General features: G+C 38.0%; 1 pseudogene across 1 annotated transcript; it reads right to left on the bottom strand.

Moving 5' to 3' along the window:
- Positions 1–6263: 6263 nt before the first annotated feature.
- LOC309639181 (transcription factor IIIA pseudogene) lies at positions 6264–9392 on the bottom strand (annotated as a pseudogene). Its single transcript has one exon. The product of its transcript is annotated as a transcription factor IIIA pseudogene (transcript).
- Between the last annotated feature and the right edge of the window lie 14628 nt (positions 9393–24020).

The following is a 24020-nucleotide window of genomic DNA, read 5'->3' as shown; positions in this document are numbered from 1 at the left end:
CACCACTATACAGTACAAATTTAAAATGCTACACCTTTTAGACAGACACCTCCATCTTTAGAACCTATTAATATTTATACTTCAATATTAAGTCTCCGGAGCCTAATCAGTTGGCACATGGGGGCCAAAAAGGAACATATTCGAATGTAACAGACCCATCAGCAAACTAAACCTAGAAAACCTTCTATAAAATGTGTGACTTGACTCTGAAGGGAAATTCTGACCTGCAGAGCTAATAGCTTGCAGTCAGCTCACTTGCCTGTTCTTATTGTCTTAACACATTGGGAAATTTCCCAAAATTGCCATACAGGTCATTTATTCATTCTGTCACATTTGCCAAGAAATAGCATGCCTATAAAAAGAGCAAGAGAAAATATCGTCCATCACCTCCCCAAACATCTAGAATAGATTATATTCTCTTATTTTTCATGTCATTTAATAACAGTACTGGTGCATTTTAAACAGTATAAAGAGCAGCATTCAACCATCTCTGGGATGGTGGGGCTACTTTGCTTCTGACATCTCTGTCAGTGTATTTTAATAAAAAAGGTGATGAATGTTTAGTGTCTTTTCATCTGAAAGTGAATGCCTTGAGGGCTTTTATTCATGTTCATTTTATTCCTGAAACATTTCAAGCCTACAGACCAGGATAGAACAGACAGAGACTCCTGTATCCCTACTACTAAGATTAAATGATATTAACTTTTTACCATATTCACTTCAACTTCTGTATCTATCCATCGATGTACCTCAGCCACTCACTCTTATTTCCTCTTCTTCCACAGAAGTAGACACCATTGCAAGGTCTATAAGTATCATCCCCATGAATGAGGAGAAGAAGAAGAAAATAGAAGAGAAGGAGCTGGAAGAGGGAGAACAGGAGGGAAGGAAGAGATAATGCAAAAAGAAGAGGAGGAGGAGGAGGTATTTTAATATTTTCCAGATGTATTACAATGAGCATATATTACTTTTGCAATAGGAAAAAAATCATTGTAAAAGTAGAAATTAAAACTACAATATTGTCTTATTTCAAGAAGTAGAGGTGGAAAATATTATGGAAAGATCGTGTTCTATCACAGTTTGGAAAAGGATGTGTGGACAGACCTGGTTTGTTCTACCTGAGCAGGGCATGTACAGAGGCAGGGCTACTCCCGCCATCCCTGAATGTGTGCCATTCTTCCATTGGTGGTGGCTGGGACCAGCATTCCCCTCCATCCTCTCAACATCCAGGTGAGTGAACTCCTGGTGTCACTCTGTTATGAAGCACACCGTCTACATCAATACTACATTGCTAAAATTCATTACAGGCCACTGTTCCTTCAATTAGGAAAATAGGAGACTGTTGGCAACCATGGTGAGAGTAGTTTTTTAAAATTGGTGGGGAGGAAAGATAGTCTTGTCAACAAACGGTGTTGGAACAATCAGACAATCACAGGCAAAAGAGTAAAAAGGACCTTGGCCTAAACTTCACACCTTATAAAAGCTTAAAATAACTCACGGATCTAAATATGAAATGCAAAACCTAAAACTTTTTGATAAAAATGTAAGAGGAAAACTTCATGATGTGGAGTTAATAGGAGCGTTCTTAGGCATGACAGCAAAGGCATGATCCCTAAGAGAATAAAATCCATAAATTGGACTTCATCAAAATTAAAACTTTTGCTCTGATGAAAAGATAAGCCACAAATCATGTACCTCACAGTGGACTTGTATTCAGAATGTGTAAAGAAATCTCTAAACTCAGCAGTAAATAAACAATCCAGTTAGAAAATAGATGAAAGATGAATGGATATTTTACCAGGCATATATTAATGGCAAGTAAGGACATGAAAAAATCCTCAATATCTTTAGCCATTAGGGAAATGCAAATTAAAGCTACAGGGAGATACCTCTACACACCTATTAGAATGGCTAAAATAAAAAAATACTTATAATACCGACTATTTTTGTTACTTCTTGTGAGTCAAACTATTTCATTTATTTATTTATTTATTTTGGCTGCGTTGGGTCTTCATGGCTGTGTGCGGGCTTTCTCTAGTTGTGGTGAGTAGGGGCTTCTCTTGTTGAAGAGCACGGGCTCTAGGTGCATGGGCTTCAGCAGTTGTGGCACATGGGCTCAGTAGCTGTGGCACGTGGGCTCAGTAGTTGTGGCTCGCGGGCTCTAGAGCGCACGCTCAGTAGTTGTGGTGCACGGGCTTAATTGCTCCACGGCATGTGGGATCTTCCCAGACCAGGGCTTGAACCCGTGTCCCCTGCATTGGCAGGTGGATTCTTAACCACTGCACCACCAGGGTGAGTCAAACTATTTCAAAATACAAAGTTATTTTATAAAAAGTGGTAAGATTGCAGGGTTGATCAGGCAAACGGAGGTGAGGAAGTGGAGTCAGTGAGTGAACATCATTCTGGAAAAGTATCTGACCAGCTATCTCCATGGAACATGGCCCTGCAGAGAGGAACATTGGCAGGCAAACACAGAGGTGGAAGAGCGACAGCCCAAACAGCAGAGCAGAGTCCTCAAGAACTTGAACCCCAACTTCTTCAGGCTGACACAGACTCAAAAGCATAAAAGCTCTGTGATCTTAAGAAACAAATCTGTGCCTCAGTTTCCTCATCTGAAAACAGGAAAAACCACAGCATCCATTTTGAGGGATCATTTTGAGAATTAAATGGAAAACATTACACATATAACATCATAAGTGTTCAGTCCATTTTAACTTTTTAATTGTTATTATAATTCACCTAAATTTTGCCTAAAATAGGCAATTCCTAAAGTATCTTAATTCATTTATTTTCTCTTCTCCTACCCCTTATTGGCAAAAACCTTCTCTTACTACATTTCAATCCCTGTTCCCACCTGCCTTCTCCGTGGAGACTGCTATTCTATATAATTTGGCTTTTTAATGATTTTGATTTTTTCATTCTAAATTTAAGTATTTTTAATTTTTTCAAATGTAATGATCTAAAATGGATCTTTTGGGACTTCCCTGGTGGTCCAGGGGTTAAGACTTTGACTTCAACTGCAATGGGTGCAGGTTCGATCCCTGGTTGGGGAGCTAAGATCCCACATGCCTCATAGCCAAAAATCCAAAACATAGAAGCAATATTGTAACAAATTCATTAAAGACTTTAAAAAATGGTCCACATCAAAAAAAATCTTAAAAAATTAAAATAAAATGGATCTTTTAAAAATAAGTGTAATTTTAAAAAGAATTTTATTTTATTTTTATTTTTTTAACATCTTTATTGGAGTATAATTGCTTTAAAATGGTGTGTTAGTTTCTGCTGTATAACAAAGTGAATCAGCTATACATATACCTACAACCCCATATCCCCTCCCTCTTGCGTCTCCCTCCCACCCTCCCTATCCCACCCCTCTAGGTGGACACAAAGCACCAAGCTCTTCTCCCTGTGATATGTGGCTACTTCCCACTAGCTAGCTATTTTACATTTGGTAGTGTATATATGTCCATGCCACTCTCTCACTTCATCCCAGCTTACCCTTCCCCATCCCCATGTCCTCAAGTCCATTCACTATGTCTACATCTTTACTCCTGTCCTGCCCCTAGGTTCTTCATAACCTTTTTTTTTTTTTAGATTCCGTATATATGTGTTAGCACACAGTATTTGTTTTTCTCTTTCTGACTTACTTCACTCTGTATGACAGTCTGTAGGTCCATCCACCTCACTACAAATAACTCAATTTCATTTCTTTTTATGGCTGAGTAATATTCCATTGTATATATGTGTCACATCTTCTTTATCCATTCATCTGTCAATGGACACTTAGGTTGCTTCCATGTCCTGGCTATTGTAAATAGAGCTGCAATGGACGTTGTGGTGCACGACTCTTTTTTAATTATGGTTTTCTCAGGGTATATGCCCAGTAGTGGGGTTGCTGTGTCACATGGTAGCTCTATTTTTAGTTTTTTGAGGAACCTCCATACTGTTCTCCATAGTGGCTGTATCAATTTACATTCCCACCAACAGTGCAAGAGGGTTCCCTTTTCTCCACACCCTCTCCAGCATTTGTTGTTTGTAGATATTTGGATAATGGCCATTTTGACTGGGGTGAGGTGATACCTCATTGTAGTTTTGATTTGCATTTCTCTAATGATTAGTGACATTGAGCATCCTTTCATGTGTTTCTTGGTAATCCGTATATCTTCTTTGGAGAAATGCCTATTTAGGTCTTCTGCCCATTTTTGGATTGGGTTGCTTGTCTTTTTGATATTGAGCGGCATGAGCTGCTTGTATATTTGGAAGATTAGTCCTTTGTCAGTTGCTTCGTTTGCAAATATTTTCTCCCATTCTGAGGGTTGTCTTTTGGTCTTGTTTATGGTTTCCTTTGCTGTGCAAAAGCTTTTAAGTTTCATTAGGTCCCATTTGTTTATTTGTGTTTTTATTTCCATTTCCCTAGGAGTTGGGTCAAAAAGGATCTTGCTGTGATTTGTGTTATAGAGTGCTCTGCCTATGTTTTCCACTAAGAGTTTTATAGTGTCTGGCCTTACATTTAAGTCTTGAATCCATTTTGAGTTTATTTTTGTGCATGGTGTTAGGGAATGCTCTAATTTCATTCTTTTACATGTAACTGTCCAGTTTTCCCAGCACCACTTATTGAAGAGACTGTCTTTTCTCCATTGTATATTTTTGCCTCCTTTATCAAAGATAAGGTGACCATATGTGCGTGGGTTTATCTCTGGGCTTTCTATCCTGTTCCATTGATCTTTCTTTTTTTGTGCCAGTACCACACTGTCTTGATTACTGTAGCTTTGTAGTATAGTCTGAAGTCAGGGAGTCTGATTCCTTCAGCTCCATTTTTCTTTCTCAAGATTGCTTTGGCTCTTCGGGGTCTTTTGTATTTCCATACAAATTGTGAAATTTTTTGTTCTACTTCTGTGAAAAATGCCATTGGTAGTTTGATAGGGATTATATTGAATATGTAGATTGCTTTGGGTAGTATAGTCATTTTCACAATGTGGATTCTTCCAATCCAAGAACATGGTATATCTCTCCATCTGTTCATATCATCTTTAATTTCTTTCATCAGTGTCTTATAGTTTTCTGCATACAGGTCTTTTGTCTCCTTAGGTAGGTTTATTCCTAGGTATTTTATTCTTTTTGTTGCAATGGTAAATGGGAGTGCTTCCTTAATTTCTCTTTCAGATTTTTCATCATTAGTGTATAGGAATGCAAGCTATTTCTGTGCATTAATTTTGTATCCTGCTACTTTACCAAATTCATTGATTAGCTCTTGTGGTTTCTGGTAGCATCTTTAGGACTCTCTATCTATAGTATCATGTCATCTGCAAACAGTGACAGTTTTACTTCTTTTCCGATTTGGATGCCTTTTATTTCTTTTTCTTCTCTGATTGCTGTAGCTAAAACTTCCAAATCTATGTTGAATAATAGTGGTGAGAGTGAGCAACCTTGTCTTATTCCTTATCTTAGTGGAAATGGTTTCTGTTTTTCACCATTGAGAATGATGTTGGCTGTGGATTTCTCATATATGGCCTTTATTATGTTGAGGTAAGTTCCCTCTATGCCTACTTTCTGGAAGCTTTTTATCATAAATCATTGTTGAATTTTGTCAAAAGCTTTTTCTGCATCTATTGAGATGATCATATGTTTTTTCTCCTTCAATTTGTTAATATGGTTTATCACATTGATTGATTTGTGTATATCAAAGAATCCTTGCATTCCTGGGACAAACCCCACTTGATCATGCTGTATGATCCTTTTAATGTGCTTTGGATTCTGTTTGCTAGTATTTTGTTGAGGATTTTTGCATCTATGTTCATCAGTGATATTGGCCTGTAGTTTTCTTTCTTTGTGGCATCTTTGTCTGGTTTTGGTATCAGGATGATGGTGGCCTCGTAGAATGAGTTTGGGAGTGTTCCTCCCTCTTCTTATATTCTGGAAGAGTTTGAGAAGGATGGGTGTTAGCTCTTCTCTAAATATTTGAAAGAATTCGCCTGTGAAGCCATCTAGTCCTGGGCTTTTGTTTGTTGGAAGATTTTAAATCAGTTTCAATTTCAGTGCTTGTGATTGGTCTGTTTATATTTTCTATTTCTTCCTGGTTCAGTCTCAGAAGGTTGTGCTTTTCTAAGAATGTGTCCATTTCTTCCAGGTTATCCATTTTATTGGCATATAGTTGCTTGTAGTAATCTCTCATGATCCTTTTTATTTTTGCAGTGTCAGTTGTTACTTCTCCTTTTTCATTTCTAATTCTATTGATCTGAGTCTCCTCCCTTTTTTTCTTGGTGAGTCTAGCTAATGGTTTATCAATTTTGTTTATCTTCTCAAAGAACCAGCTTTTAGTTTTATTGATATTTGCTATTGTTTCCTTCATTTCTTTTTCATTTATTTCTGATCTGATCTTTATGATTTCTTTCCTTCTGCTAACTTTGGGGATTTTTGTTCTTCTTTCTCTAATTGCTTTAGGTGTAAGTTTTGGTTGTTTATTTGAGATGTTTCTTGTTTCTTGAGGTAGGACTGTATTGCTATAAACTTTCCTCTTAGAACTGCTTTTGCTGCATCCCATAGGTTTTGGGTCATCATGTTTTCATTGTCATTTGTTTCTAGGTATTTTTTGATTTCCTCTTTGATTTCTTCAGTGATCTCTTGGTTGTTTAGTAGCATATTGTTTAGCCTCCATGTGTTTGTGTTTTTTATGTTTTTTTCCCATAACTGATTTATAATCTCATAGCATTGTGATCAGAAAAGATACTTGATATGATTTCAATTTTCTTAAATTAACCAAGGCTTGACTTGTGACCCAAGATATGATCTATCCTGGAGAATGTTCCATAAGCACTTGAGAAGAAAGTGTATTCTGTTGTTTTGGGATGGAATGTCCTATAAATATCAATTAAGTCCATCTTGTTTAATGTATCATTTAAAGCTTGTGTTTCCTTATTTATTTTCATTTTGGATGATCTGTCCATTGGGAAAGTGGGGTGTTAAAGTCCCCTACTACAATTGTGTTACTGTCGATTTCCCCTTTTATGGCTGTTAGCATTTGCCTTATGTATTTAGGTGGTCCTATGTTGGGTGCATAAATATTTATAATTGTTATATCTTCTTCTTGGATTTATCCCTTAATCATTATGTAGTTTCCTTTTTTGTCTCTTGTAATAGTCTTTATTTTGAAGTCTATTTTGTCTGATATGAGAATTGCTACTCTACTTTTTTTTTTTTCCAATGCTCTGCACCAGTGATTTTAATAAAAACATGCTTCTGAGAGAAAATAACTGAGCTGGCTGGTCTGCAGTCCTTCAAACAAAGCAGTCTGGTGTGTAGCTGGGGCCAGCATCACCACGGCGGAGGGCACCTTGCCCTCAGTGCAGTTCAGCAACTCCCCATTTCTGGGCAAAGACACACCCTGGCCCTGTGTCCTTTTAAGAGGGGTGTACCCACTGAGCCGAGAGGCCAGACTCTGTTTTTCATGAGATGGTCTCACTTTGAGCTTCATTTTCTTCTTGTCAGGGTCATGCACAACAACCTGCCTGCTGAGGTTCTGCTTCATGGCCGATGTCTTGCCACAGCCAGTGTGCTCACACACAAATGGGCGCTCCTCCTCATGGAACGAGAGGATGTGGCTCTGGAAGGTGAACACAGTGGTTTAGGTGCAGTCGCAGCCTTCCCTGGGGCACTGACACACATCCCTCTCTGGGGCATGAATTCTCATGTGCTGCTTCAGGAAATCCTTGCATTTAAATGTTTTCTGGCACACATCACATGTTACGTCCTCTTTATGGGTTTCTCTCACATGTTCCAGAAGCTCTGTCCATGTTTTTGCCACAAATGAACATTCTTTTTGACATATATAGCCCTCGTGGACCTTCCCATGTCACTTCAGACTGCTGGGGGAAGCAAAGTGTTTTTCACATCCTTTGTGGGTACACCTGAACAGTGGTTCGCTGTTGTGCTGGCACTGATGGATTTTCAGCTGCTGATGCTTCTTAAAGGTCTTCTTACAACCTTAAAACTGCATACATATTGTTTTTGCTGGTTTTCAAAATGTTTCTTCAAGTTTGATTTTATGTTGAATTTTTGATCACAGCCACTAGCTGTACAAAGGGCTTTTCTCCGGTGTGAACAGGGCATGGCGGCTGAGGTGGTAGTCACTGACGAAGGCCTTGGCACACCCTTCCTGGTCACAAACAAATAGTCTCTCCCCTGTGTGCTTGCACAGGTGCGCATCTAGTTTCCAGGCCTTGTTGTAATTGGGGCTGCAGTAGGGGAAGGAGCAGATGAACCTCTGAGGGGGAGCCAGGGCTAGGCTCTTGCTGGCCGCAAGGAACATGTCGGCAATGGTCAGGGACGACACCGCCTCAGCAACCGAGTCAGGCTGGCTCTAGGGTGCCTGGTGCCAGACACTCAGCCATGTGCTGAGCCATGTGCTGTGAACCGATGCTGACTGACTGCTCCAGGAGATCCTACGCGTGACCCCACTGCACTTCTGGGAGTGCGGCCCCGGCAGAGTGGGGCGGGGCTGGAGTGCCCACTTCAGCTTTCTTTTGATTTCCATTTGCATGGAATATCTTTTTCCATCCCCTCACTTTCAGTCTGTATGTGTCCCTAGGTCTGAAGTGGATCTCTTGTAGACAGCATATGTATGGGTCTTGTTTTGTATCGATTCAGCCAGTCTTTGTCTTTTGGTTGGAGCATTTAATCCATTTACATTTAAGGTAGTTATCAATATGTATGTTCCTATTACAATTTCTTAATTGTTTTGGGTTTGTTATTGTAATATTTTCCTTCTCTTGTGTTATCCTGCCTAGAGAAGTTCCTTTAGTATTTGTTGTAGAGCTGGTTTGGTGGTGCTGAATTCTCTTAGCTTTTGCTTGTGTGTAAAGGTTTTAATTTCTCTGTCAAATCTGAATTAGATCCTTGTTGGGTAGAGTAATCTTGGTTGTAGCTTTTTCCCTTTCATCACTTTAAATATGTCCTGCCACTCCCTTCTGACTTGCAGAGTTTCTGCTGAAAGATCAGCTGTTAACCTTATGGGGATTCCCTAGTATGTTAATTGTTGCTTTTCCCTTGCTGCTTTTAATATTTTTTCTTTGTATTTAATTTTTGATAGTTTGATTAATCTGTGTCTTGGCATGTTTCTCCTTGGATTTATCCTGTATGGGACTCTGCGCTTCCTGGACTTGATTGATATTTCCTTACCCATATTAGGGAAGTTTTCAATGATAATCTCTTCAAATATTTTCTCAGTCCCTTTCTTTTTCTCTTCTTCTTCTGGGACCCCTATATTTCAAATGTTGCTACGTTTAATGTTGTCCCAGAGGTCTCTGAGATTGGCCTCAATTCTTTTCATTCTTTTTTCTTTATTCTGCTCTGCAGTAGTTATTTCCACTATTTTATCTCCTAGGTCACTTATCCGTTCTTCTGCTTCAGTTATTCTGTTACTGATTCCTTCTAGAGAATTTTTAATTTCATTTATTGTGTTGTTCATCATTGTTTGTTTGCTCTTTAGTTCTTCTAGGTCCTTGTTAAACGTTTCTTGTGTTTTCTCCATTCTACTTCCAAGATTTTGGATCATATTCACTATCATTACTCTGAATTCTTTTTCAGGTAGACTGCCTATTTCATCTTCATTTGTTTGTTCTGGTGGGTTTTTACCTTGCTCCTTCATCTGCTGTGTATTTCTCTGTCTTCTCATTTTGCTTAACTTACTGTGTTTGGTGTCTCCGTTTTGCAGGCTGCAGGTTTGTAGTTCCCGTTGTATTTGGCATCTGCTCCCAATAGCTAAGGTTGGTTCAGTGGGTTGTGTAGGCTTCCTGGTGGAGGGGACTGGTGCCTGTGTTCTGGTGGATGAGGCTGGATCTTGTCTTTCTGGTGGGCAGGACCACATCCAGTGGTGTGTTTTGGGGTGTCTGTGACCTTATTATGATTTTAGGCAGCCTCTCTGCTAATGGGTGGGGTTGTGTTCCTGTCTTGCTAGTTGTTTGGCATAGGGTGTCCAGCACTGTAGCTTGCTGGTTGTTGAGTGGAGCTGGGCTTAGCGTTGAGGTTGAGATCTCTGAGAGAGCTTTTGCCATTTGATATTATGTGGGGCTGGGAGGTCTCTGGTGGACCAATGTCCTGAACTCGGCTCTCCCACCTCAGAGGTTCAGGCCTGACACCCGGCCAGAGCACCGAGACCCTGTCAGCCACATGGCTCAGAAGAAAAGGGAGGAAAGAAAGAAAGAAAGAAGGAAAGAAAGAAAGAAAGAAGGAAGGAAAGAAAGAAAGAAAGAAAGAAAGAAAGAAAGAAAGAAAGAAAGAAAGAAAGAAAGAAAGAAGAAAGAAAGAAAGGAGAGAAAAAGAAAGAAAGAAAGAAAGAAAGAAAGAAAGAAAGAAAGAAAGAAAGAAAGAAAGAAAGAAAGAAAGAAAGAAAGAAAGAAAGAAAGAAAGAAAGAAAGAAAGAAAGAAAGAAAGAAAGAAAGAGAAGGAAGGAAGGAAAGAAGGAAGGAAGGAAGAAAAAATAAATAAAATAAAATAAAGTTATTTAAATAGAAAAAATTACTAAGAATAAAAAATTAAAAAGTAATTTAAAAAAGAGCAAAAGAAAGAAGAGGGCAACCACACCTAAAAACAAATCCACCAATGATAGCAAGCACTAAAAACTATACAAAAAGAAAAAAATGGACAGACAGAACCCTAGGCAAATGGCAAAAGCAAAGCTATACAGACAAAAGCACACAAAGAAGCATACATATACACACTCACAAAAAGAGAAAAAGAAAAAAAATATATATATATATATAAAAAGATTAAAAAAGGAAGAGAGCAACCAAATCAATAAACAAATCTACCAATGATAATAAGCTCTAAATACTAAACTAAGATAAACATAAAACCAGGAACAAATTAGATGCAGAAAGCAAACCCCAAGTCTACAGTTGCTCCCAAAGTCCACCGCCTCAATTTTGGGATGATTCGTTGTCTATTCAGGTATTCCACTGATGCAGGTACCTCAAGTTGATTGTGTAGATTTAATCCGCTGCTCTTGAGGCTGCTGGGAGAAATTTCCATTTCTCTTCTTTGTTCGCACAGCTCCTGGGGTTCAGCTTTGGATTTGGCCCCGCCTCTGCATGTAGGTCGCCTGAGGGTGTATTTTGGGAAGTCTGAGGTCTTCTGCCAGCATTCAGTAGGTGTTCTGTAGGAGTTGTTCCACATGTAGATGTATTTCTGATGTATTTGTGGAGAGGAAGGTGATCTCCACGTCTTACTCCTCCTCCATCTTGAAGGCTCCCTAATAAAGAATTTTAAACAAACTATATTACTTTATTACATATCTGTGGATGAATCCACATAAAACTGGTACATTTAGAGTTACCAAACGGTTATAAATGTAATGAAAGAAGAAATGTTTACCTGAGATAATTACACTGCGAGGAAACAGATTTGATAATTGTGTGCTGACTTTTTCTGTAGGAGGTGAAATTATTTTCTTGGTCCTTCAAGGAGTCACTCTTCTTATCAACAAAGAGCATGCCTTTTTTTCCCCAAAGCCCCACATCCTTAGGAACCATTAAGCATGATTTAAGTTGTCAGCAGATTAATTTGAACTTTTTACCAATAAACTATCCACATTTTTTCCTCCAATAATGAGTGATGGAATATGAAGGACGTGTGGAGTGTATTCACATTTGATAGTCATTTTTATCAGAACACTGCAAGCACATATTCTTAAACATTTATCACTGGACTACATTAAAATTGGTAGCAGACAAAAGAAACGAGAGGAGAATCATTATCTAAATTCCTAAAGTACAGAATGATGTGGCTATGACCTTTAATTAATATAATGTTTTACACACAAGAAAGTCTGTCATGCATGCCTTATATTGTGTAAGTGTTTATTTTAAATCAACATTAAAAGCCATGAGTATGTAAGATGCTGAGTCACACATATTTAAACCTTTTGATCTTTGACCTGGAGAAGACCACATTCCAAATGACAGATGCACTGAGATATGCATACAATATGAAAAGACAGCAGCGTATTGTCACGTTGTACTTTTCCTCATACCTTGTAGAATTTCCTCATTGCCACCTTCTTTTAAGCAAAAATAACTAGCTGTTCCAAAACATGAGCTGGTTTTATAAAATGATCTTTCATCGCTTCAAGGAAGATTACCTATGATCTCAACTGACCTCAAGAACGCTACCGCAGAGCTACCAGCCACTCAAGCAGACCAACTCTGGAGATTATTGAAAGATGTATGGATAAAGCCTTTTATTTTCCTTAAGTGAATTCACTACCCTTCAAAGTTTGGGGTTTGGATGAATAAGTCCAGGGGCTGCTACAGCTGTCTGGCAGGAAAATACAGCATATTAAAGAATGTCTATCAGGTTATCTTGCAAATCAGATCCCTTTCCAATCTAAAAATGTGGTATTGAGCTTGTAGAGCCTCATGTTTAAATAAAAAGTTTTTCCTTAAAAAAAAAAAGCTTAAGACAAATTACTTTTAAAATATAAATACTTTTTGATTCTCTTTATCAGTGATTGTTGTGTTGTCCTACATTCAGTACTTTTTTTCACTCCAACCAATTTATTCTACTCTGAATAGCAGACTCATCAATTAAAGTTTGTCTCTCTCCTGCCCTGAATGTGCTGATTGCCCCATTTTCTTCTAGCAGTTAGTCAAGGCACAAATACAAATTATGGTCTGGGTTTTGTTTCTGCCTTAAAAAAAATTCACACCAAGCAAGGTAACTGAAAGAAATGTTAGCTTTTCCTCCGGATCAGGTTGAGCTTTGTTTATTGCTCTTTTGAAAGCATATTACACAGGACTCATTTGCTCCCCACTTTCTAAGCAGTTCTACAGGGGATGACAGGGTGGGTAAGCCTCAGACCCGGCTTCCGTTCAGGAGAGGGTTTGGGGAGGCTGTGGTGACAGTGCAGAGAAGTTCCTCCAGGCTGGCTGCCCGCCTACTTAATACCACGACACGCAGAGCTGGGCAGGACTACTGTCTCACCAGTAATTCCACAAAGTGGATAATGAAGCAGCTCTATTTACTGACTACTAGGCAACTAGGCCAGGACAATCGACTGTAATCACAGCTAATGGCTCATATAAATTGGCTTCATGCAGACCAAGGATCTAGCAGAAACTCAACTCCTTTCCTAGAATTTACTTTGCCAAGATACACTCAGTGTATCGAGTGTTCGTAGGGATCTCCACCCCATACCTGCGGCCACGTAGAGAAGCTGTGAAGAGGACACCAGCTTTCTTCCAAATGGGAGCACTGCCTGCCTAAAGAGGATTCCATTTGGGATGAATCTTTCTAGCAGCCTTTATATTTTACAGGACCACTCAGAAACTCTTCTCAGGGGTTCCCATTCACTCTTATAACCATGTGTGGCCTATAATTTCTTTCAGCAGCCAATAGTTTCATTCAGGACCTAGTTTTATGGTAGAGTCACTAGCCCCATTGTTGAAGTCAAATGACGCCTCTTCTCTCTACAAAGGTCTGAAGGATCCCCATCGTTTTATAACTAACTGAGTTGAGTTTTATCTCATATTGGTCCATAAGCATCCTGTAGGCAGCAACTATGGAACTTGACTTTGTATTATCCATAGTGCCCAGAAGAATGCTTTGCACATAATAGATGCCAAATGACATTATAGATTTCAGTAAATTAAAAACCTAATGCTTGACATGTAATAGTGAAAATTGCTAAGTGATTTTGGAAATCAGAAGAACCAGTTCTGCTTTTCCTACACACAGAAAAATTATTTGTATTGTTATGGCTATTACTTTATCCAAATACCTAACCGTAATTAATTACACTTCCTTATGATATCTTCAGAATATGTATGTAATTAGAAAGTGGCTCGGACATAAAATTTTGTTTTAAAAAGTTTTATTGACAACTGATATTATGTTCCTCAGTTTCGACTTCGGTGTTTACAAAATTTTAGATAACCAGAAGTTTCATTATGGTCATCACCTTAACGCAAGACCAGCCCTGGTTCGTGTATTATCAGTAATAATTTCCTTTAATCTCTACCAAACATGTTCCTTAAAAAAAAACTTAATTCAATAATGCTAAATATTAAAATAAAACTTTCCTATTTCCATTGTTACAATCACATGGTACCAGAAGGGTCTCAACCCTCAGTGCTAGTTCATTTACTTATTCTAAAATAGGTATATTAATGCCCAGCAGTGTTAATGCCTCTCTAAACAAATCATCATCTGTCTATATACACATGACTCATATTCTTTCCTTTCTCTAGTGATCCAAGAAACATGTTTATTCTATTCCTTTACATCTACATCTGGGAGTCTTATTACTAGAAGTAAAAATAAATAATTTAGCTTAAATAACTCAGCTTAGCAAATCTGTCCTCTCCTGCAAATTCACACTTACTATCCAGCACTCTGAAAATGCCTCATAGTTATTTTAAAAGGTTTGGCAATTTTGGAAATTTTAATTAGTTTTTTTGATCTTTAAATATTCTTGTTTTATATAAATACCTAACATCAAATTAGAGCAAATATCTTAAGTGGGAAAAAATAGCGTAAGGGATGCTAGTGAGTACCCCATTAGTATCCCTCGACCTTACCGCTTTGTGCATGTGGCCAGCACCTGTGTTCCTTTCCCTAAGGGCTTTTTCTAGCCACTATGCAGCAGGTCAAAAACGTCAGGGAATTAGCCTCCCTCTACAGGAGTTCTCCACTAATGTGGAAGGGAGTTAGTAAATAAATGCCCCAAATCCCTTACACTGGAAGGGAGCAGATAACACTGAAGTGTGTGTTCTACATAAGCTCCCAAAGGACCCCCCCCCCCCCGTGGGATTGCACCCAGTAGCCCACAGTGGTACCTGGCCGGCCAATGTACCTTTTTATTGGCTGTCGTCCCTCCCTGTCTTACTGCCCAATTCTCCTACTGAGGTTTGCTTCACCTCCCAAATAAACTTTTTGCACTGCAATCTTTTTCTAAGAGTCTACTTCTGTGAATGCTTAAATTAAGACAGTTAGTGAGATAAGAGGTCCTGAGAAGCAGATCCTCAGGCTGGGACTCTAGAACTGAATGACTCACCAGCCAAAAGACAATGAGGGGTCCATTACTGGTGGTAAGTGGAGTGGTAACAATCCCAGACATGCTGTGGCAACCCAATTAATAAGCCACTCAGCAAGAATGAACTGGGGCATGATACAGATGGAAGAGGATGTATTGGATGATGCAGTAGCTCCAGCATTTAGAAGATTTGAGGGTAACAGTGTTTAAGAATGATGAAATCGGCTTGTTGTTTTTAAGTGCAATTGAAGCTCTGAAGGAAGAAAAAGACAGGCAGACTCATGCTCCTACCAACTCAGCTACTATATTCCTTTGCCTGAGAGCATTCTTGGCCACTGAAGGTATTTTGCCCTTGTGTGCAGTAGACTTAAAGTGCTGGGAATTAATGACCTCCAGAAACAGCATTCAACCCATGAGCAACAGGAATTGGCGTATAAATACCCCAGCTCCCTCACCCTTTGAATAGATGACTCTGAGACGCATGTTCTACACTGGCTCCCAGAGTTTCCTCATTGGCATTAAATTCCAGTAGCCCACAGTGATAACTGGATTGGTGATACACTTCTTAATAGTTGACTTCATTCTCTGTCTCCCTTCCCAGTTTGCTTTACATCCTACTTAAACTCCAGTCCTTGTCTCAAGGTCTGCTTTGGGGGACATCCAGGTTAAATCAAATGGTCTTATCCATCATTAATATGACTACAGTGTTGCACCTAAAGAACCAGGCAAAGCCATGAGAAATATGCAGAATCCAATCAGATATTATTTAAATATTTATAAAAGTTTGGACCCTATCAGGTTAGAAAAATATGAGACAAATTCAGAATAGACTCAAGGGATAAAGAGATTAGTTGACTCCTATTAATTGGTAAAGCAACTGCAAGGAGGAAGAATTGGATTTTGTATAAACTGAATTGGGACTTGAATGGGCTGAGATACTACTCTTGTCAGGACCTGTTAAAGCCACTATACACAGGGCTCACGCTGCCCCAAGGCCTTGGCAGTGTCTCAGGACAACAAACATCCTATTATCCAAACAAAATTACATCAGATATGCAACCTTGTCCATCTAAGAAAGTCTTAGTAGAGTAACCTCAATTTACTGGCTTGAAATTTTTCTCTTTGTTCCCCGCACCACCGCCCCCCCACCCAGGGAAAACTTTTAGATTAAGGGAAGAAGGTGAAAAGGTAAATTCAATATATACTATTCTTGTGCTAAATGTTAGAAAAAACATATGTGTAATTGGCATTGAGTGTAATAATGGAGAATAAAGGATCAGTCAGATGAATCTTGTGATTCCTATTTTAAACATGCAGTTAGGTAATTCATTTAGACTTGTGATTTTAAATAGAAATATATAAAAGAATTATGGACTTATAAGTAATATTGTAACATTCAGAATAAGTAATATGTTTAGAATCCTCATGTTTATAAACATAATTTAATAGATTTTAAGAATAATATAAATGCCTGGGAAGGTGTTTGTTCTGATAATTTAACTGCTTTTAAAAAATTAAATATATTAAATTTATATATACTCCTTAAAATTAATTTTTAAAATAGACTAGATTTATAAGCAGAATAATTAAAAGTTCAAATTTTAAAATGAAGGAAAAACTGGGGTTTGGATTTGCAACTTTCATAAACCAAATATTAATTTTTACAGATCAAAGCAAATATAAATTGTCCTGCTCTCAAAGACAACCAAAAGACTCACCCTTTCAAGAGTGGGATGCAGTGAAACCATGTTTATAACCACTATGGACTTTGTATCTTAAAAGGGGGCAGTCTAGAGCCCCCAAGTCCCCTGAATTACAAGTTCTCAATGATTTGCATTTTCAACCCTCTCACCCTCTTGTCTGAATTTCCTCTATCTACTGCCTGATTCTTTTAGGAATTATTTTCATAGTCTTCCTCTCCAGGCCACAGTCTCAGAGACAGTAAAAGGACCTCCAATTGGACTCTAATTGTGATCAACCCTATAAACAGCTATGCTAATGACATTCTCTACACCTCAACCATCCACAAGTTAAATCACATGGGAACTTTGTATCTCCTTTACTTCTTTTCCCCCTCCTTAAAATGATCAGAATAATGTCATTGTCTGTGTCTGTTATCCTGATTAACTGAATCTTTACAATTATATGAGGGGAAAGTATCAATTCCTTTAAATAAATAGAACTGTTTTATGTTCAGGATTTGGGGTGTATGTGGGGATTTTTTAATTTGTTTTCTTTGTTTTACTTTAATGACTTAGCTAAAACATTTTCTTTCCTTATTAGAAGGCATCTTTATTTCAGTGAATTTCCTAGAAGGTTACAGGGCCTTGTCCAGGGAAATAAAACAAGGCACTACATTGCCCTGTTTTTCTAGGTAGTTCTGAATAGTAATGGTTGTATTTGCTTTACGTAATGGGCTTCTCAAAAAAAGATAAGTAAAATACTTAAACTTTTAAAAATGTTGGTTACTGTTCACTGCCATAAATCAGTCAGAAGTTGAGGCTAAGAGACCCAAATATTCCATCTGTCTGATTCACTGCCACTCTTATATAAAATGGAAGCAGCAGGCAGTGGAGAGTTCCTCATCTGCCCCACCCCAAATCCAAGCCCAAATTCTGCGGCTGCCAACCTCAGCTGGAATCTCTGTGTTGCTTGGAAATCCTGTGACTAAAACTTAGAACTTTTTCTTTCATGCTTTCAAGTTCTCAAGTCTGATCCTACTCCTTAACTCTCAGCAGATGAACCCACTAACTTCACCAGGAAAATAAAGACTATCCCTTATCTTTCCTTGCACAGCCATCCAGCTAACATGTCTTGAAGCACTAAGCAGTATGCTAGAAAGAATATACCTGAGAGAAAAGTAAGATTCAGTCTCTGCCTTCCAGAAATGCATTGCCTAGTGAAGAGGAGGATGTGGGAAAAAATAATTTAAACAAAAGATAGTAAGTGTAGCTGAATGACGTGGGACTGTAATTCACAGTTTTATAAAAGCAACTGGAAGTAAAGTTTTATAAAAGTAACTGGAAGTAAAAAATGTAGTTACCTGGGGTTTTTCCCTGAATTCATTCTAACTACTTCCTAATTTCTAATTTATGATCATTCCCCTATCTTTAACTTCTGCTGGATCCCTTTTAGAAAAAATGTAAATGTAAGACACATTCCAAATCATTTTTAAAATTCAAATCAATCTAATAAATTATAATAGTGCTTAAGACCTTAGTTCCTAGGATAGTGCATTGTTGAATTATTTACAGCATGATGTGAGTGCAAAATAAATAGGGCTTTTTAAAAACCAGTGAATCACAATGGCCTCAGGTCACCAATGACCATTTTTAGTGACAGGAATATATATGTGAATAGAAAGATGGTCATGAATTGATGACCATAACCTTGAACCAGGGTTCAAAAACTCTAAAATTGTATTCTGTCTTTGCTAATGACACAGATCATAACTTCATGCAATAAAACTTCATTTCATTTCAGCCCTTTCTTTCTAGTCCAGTGGAAGTCCACCTCTACCACTAACTACTCCATGACAGCACGCAAGTCTCTTGAACACTAAAAGGATCATAATAACCTGCCTAACTCACATAAATACTATGGGATTCATATCACATAATAGATCCAAAAATACGTTTCAAAGTTTTTAAAAAATACTACATAGAGGAGAAAATGTATGATATTATTATTATTAATACTCATGTGTGGAAGAGCCTGAAATAGTAAAATTGGTGGGGTTGATTTTGAAACCATTTGAAACTAAAGTAATAAAAAATGATAGAGTCCAAGAAAAAGAAAACTAGACATTGAAAAGTCATCTATTGCTAGGCCATTCCAAGCAGTGATCTACAGATCCTTTGAAAGGAAAAGATTTGCTCCCATTTCCAATATGTGGAACTAAGTGTTCTGTATCAGTCTAGTTTATATCAGTTTTAAGCCGTACAGCAAAACCAAGTTCTAGGTTTTTAAATTTCTTCTTGAACCATTCCAAAACTACAGGGACATCCAGCTCACCATATAGTCCTAGGAGTTTGAGCCATATCCTTCCAACTGTCCTGAGCATTTACATTCCATCGTTCTTAAAGATAACTTTTATCAAATGTAAAACATCATATTTTTTCATCAAGTCTAAATTATTATTGAATATGACACACCATTTTTTTAATATACACTACAAAAGAAAGTTCTACTAAACTATGACATGCCATGACACATCCCAATTCCAGAGATTTTAAAATGAAAAAAAAAAATTATGTCTTAGAATCAATGAATATAATAATTACTGTCTTATTATAAAAGGAATCCATATTTGTTGAAAAATTGCCAAAGACTGTGTATTAGCAGAAACATGGTTGAAAGTCACAGAAAAACTAGATTAAATAAGAGTTTGCGTAACTGGAAATCCATTGGAAGGACAGAGGTTAGGGTTGGTTTAATTCAGGGCCTGAAGGCTATCTCAAGAGCAGTTTCTTTCCACACTCTGATCTGCCTTCCATGGTGTCAGCCTTCCTGAGACAAACTTCTTTCATGGCATGGGTTCCAGGTGTCCCATCTGCACCCCACTCCACACTGGAGATAGGGCTTCTATCCTGGCACTCCAAGCAAGAATTCTGAAATTCACCTGTACTGTTAAGATCATCTCCGTCATCTCACCTCACCTGAGCTGGAACTGTTGCTTAGAAAATGCAAATGTACATGAAAAGTACACGGACTGCATGGGGAAGGGAGTAATACCCAACCGGAAAATCTGCCTATTGCTAGAAAAAAACCAAAAAAACAAAAAACAATGGGGAAGGGGGAATTGCTTGAAATCTGTGATGGTTAATTTTATGCGTCAACTTGGTTAGGCTCTGGTGCCCAGTTGCTTGGCCAAACACTAGTCTAGATGTTGCTGTGAGGGTATTTTTAAGATGTAAGTAAAGTAGATTACCCTCCATAATGTGGGTGGGCCTCAAAAATGACTGAGCTTTTCCGCAGAATAAGGAATTCTCCTCAAGAATGCAACATCAACGCTTATCTGCGTCTTCAGCCTCCTGGCCTGCCCTGCAGATTTCGGACTTGCCAGCCCCCTCAATCATCCTACAATTGTGGGAGCCAATTCCTTAATCTCTCTCATTCTCTCACTCTCCCCACCCCACCCCCCCAGGAATACCATTTTAAAATATTTTCTCCAACTTTATTTATTTACTTTTCTATGCATAAAAACATATGGAAACATTTTACTCAAATGACATCATACTGGATATGCAAGATTCTGAACTTTTGAATCTCGGTTTTGTCCCTTTATTTGTTAAGGTGATCATTTTTCCATGCCCTTAAATATTTTAACGTGATTTTTTTTTAGCAGTTACCAAATAATACATCACATAACTGAACTGTAATCCATTTAACTGTTTGACTGTTTCTGGGCTTTTGGATGATTTCATTTTATTCTCTAAATATACAGCCCTCTCTCCTGATGTGAAAAGCCAGCTAGGAGCCACTGCTGGAATCTGAGGCCTCCAGAGGTCAGGACCAAAAGGGTTGCACTTGGCAGGTATACACTTATCTCCTGACTCATCAAGTTGTATAAATTAAATATGTACAGCTTTTTATATGTCAAAGAAAAGTGTTGCACTTGGGACTGGCTAGAGCTTATTATGAATAAAGAGTGTGTTGCCAATTCATCCTTTAGCCAGAATGATTCTGACCTGGCATCAAAAAATATCACTCTTCTGGAGATAACCACGAAGATCTGCACCTACCATGAAGGTCTTTGGGGCAGTGACGTGGACCTCTGGTCCCTGCTCCTAAGTCATCATCACTGTTAAGGGCATACATTTGTTTCCAAGTAACATAGTAATGTTTGTGACTTGTCCAAAAATTTGTTTACTCTTGCAAGATCCTCAAAAGAATGAAAAAAACAACAACAAGGAAAATAAAAGGAGGAAGACGAGTTATGAATGGGCCTGTATGGAATCTCAGTAGGAACATATTCTGTATCCTATATTGACTCATTCACAGGCCTAATTATGAGAGAAAACTGAATGTGCGCTCATGAGTGGTGAACAGAATGGACGTTCTTGGAGAACAAAGAAACATATGGCTGTCTGGCGGACCACACCAGCATTTCTCCGAAGCACAATTGCCTGTGAGGTTTCTGGACCTGACACCCCTGCCACTGCAGATTTCACTCTCCATCCATTACCATCATTGACAGAGGGCCTGATGCAAGTCCCCAGAGCCAACATACAGCTCCCAGCAGCTGGATTTCTCTGAAACAGTTAAGTGGCATTTTTTCCCAATTACTCTTCTCAGACTTTAGATAGAGGGAAAAAACCATTTTGTGAAATGGTGAGAGTAATGACAACAATTAATTTGCGGCTGTGGTGAAGTGCAATTTTAGCAAGGCATTGAAACGTAACATATGATTATAGCGTCTCTTCAAGAAACGGATTTCTAGGTCTCCTGTTCTAGTATTTTAATATATTTTATGAATTTCCTTTTTATTTATTTACTTATTTGTCATATTCTAGAGATAACTTTGCTTTTGAATGCTGGGTTTTATTTTTAAGACTATACTTAACCCTCCTACTTAAAAATCGCTGGGAAACACGTAAAATGTATTTGAAGTCTTTAGAATATCTGTAAGCTGAAAGAAGATTGAAAAAACTCCTAGGTGTTGAAAGATTAAAGCTGCTGTATGTGTGAAAGGAACGACCTCACAATAAACTTATGCTAAACTGAGTTTTAAAAAACATTAGTGGAGTGGCTAAATTATAGATAAATAATACAATATGATAAAGAAGATTTAGATTTTTTTAAAGGAAGAGAAATAATTCAAATCAATACATATTTATGAGTCTACTCTGTTCCTTTATTTATTTATATATTCATTCAATCATTCAGAAATATTTAGTTATCTATCATGTCCCAGGCACAGTTCAGCACACTGGACACAGAACAGTAAACAAAACAGACAAAAATTCCTGCCCTCACGGGGCTTACGTTCTAGTGGAGAGAGATGTGCCCCTGAATTAAATTCCAATTTAATGACGATGACAGTGCATAAGTGCTTGAGATGTTAAATAATAAAAATGCCACAAAACCACGATATAAGAAATTTCAGATAAATGCTTATTTGGCATTATTTACTTACAACATCTTATTTATGAGGTTAAAAATAGAATTGTATGAAACTTGAAAATTAAACTGGTAAATTATATGCGGATTCTTAGTAAGTATTGGGTTGCCCAAAAAGTGCCTTCAGTCTTTAAGTAAAAATAAAAGACATTTTTCATTTTCACCAAGAACTTTATTGAACAATGTATTCACCCTTTTGTTCCACTACCTTCTGCCATTTTTCAGGCAACTTCATAATTCCATCTTCCCAAAACTTTCTATCTTTTTGAGCAAAGAACTATTCCAGGTGCCTTTTACAGTCTTCCAGGGAATGAAAATTTTTTCCATTAAGAGAATTTTGTAAAGACCGAAATAAATGGAAATCCGAAGAAGGTGCAGTGTCTGGTGAATACGGCGGATGAATCAGAAATTCCCAGCCAAGCTGTAACAGTTTTTGCCTGGTCATCAAAGAAACATGCTGTCTTGAGTTATCCTGATGGAAGATTATGTGTTTTCTGTTGACCAATTCCAGACGCTTTTCATCGAGTGCTGTTTTCAGTTGGTCTAATTGAGAGAAGTACTTGGAATTAATTCTTTGGTTTTCCAGAAGGAGCTCATCATAGAGGACTCCCTTCCAATCCCACCATATACACAACATCACCTTTTTGGTTATGAAGACCGGCCTTCGGTGAAGTTGGTGGTGGTTCATTTCACTTGCCCCATGATCTCTTCCATTCCACATTATTGTACAGTAACCACTTTTCATTGCCCGTCACAATTTGTTTTAAAAATGGAACGTTTTCATTGCATTTAAGTAGAGAATCACATGCGGAAATACGGTCAAGAAGGTTTTTTTCGCTTAACTTATGTGGAACCCAAACATCAAAGCGATTCACATAACCAAGCTTGTGCAAATGATTTTCAGCACTTGATTTGGATATTTTGAGTATGTCGGCTATCTCCCACGTGGTATAACATTGATTGTTCTCAGTTAATGTCTTGATTTGATCACAATCAACTTCAACTGGTCTATCCGACCATGGAGCATCGTCCAGCGAGAAATCTCCAGCACGAAACTTCGCAAACCACTTTGGACATGTTCGATCAGTCACAGCACCTTCTCCATACACTGCACAAACCTTTTTTATGTGTTTCAGTTGCGTTTTTACCTTTCTTGAAATAATAAAACGTAATATGATGAAAATGTTGCTTTTTTTCTTCCATCTTCAATATTAAAATGGCTACACAAAAATTCACCTATTTTGATAAGTCTTTTTTTTAAATGCACGCTAATATGACAGCTGTCACAATACAATCTAACAAAATTGTTTCTAATGAAGTTAAAGCCAACTAAGTGCTACTAGAGCCATCTTACAGAGAAAAAACAAGTGAACCTTTCGGCCAACCCGATATAAGGTAAGGAACTGGGGGAAATGGCATTATATGAAAGGCATCCTTATAACTGAGCAAGAACATGCTTTGACAGGTTGGTCGATAAACAACATGGAGAGGATGGAGGACATCACACCAGAGTTTCACAGTGTTCGAGATTCCTGAAGAAGGGATATAGGTACAGCAGAATCAGAAAATATTCACAATTTCTACAGTATAATAAAAGAACTGGCTGTTGTGAACAACAGGGTTTTAGGTATGGAAAGACAGAATGTGGCACAGACTAAGGGGAGATCAAGATGGTGGAGTAGAAGACATGGAGCTCACCTTCCCCCACAAAAACAAAATGGGTGTAAGAGAGAGTGACTACCTTACAATAAACTATAGCCTCAATGACACTTGAGAAATAACAAAATAGTAAAAAGAGTCAACATGGAAATTCACCAAAGGACAATATACTTTTAAAGAGATTAAGTAGAATGCAGAACTAGCCTAAATGTCA

Source organism: Balaenoptera physalus (assembly GCF_965194825.1).
Source record: "Balaenoptera physalus genome assembly, chromosome: 12".
Lineage (NCBI taxonomy): Eukaryota > Metazoa > Chordata > Mammalia > Artiodactyla > Balaenopteridae > Balaenoptera > Balaenoptera physalus.
This window is presented reverse-complemented; position numbering and strand designations above follow the sequence as displayed.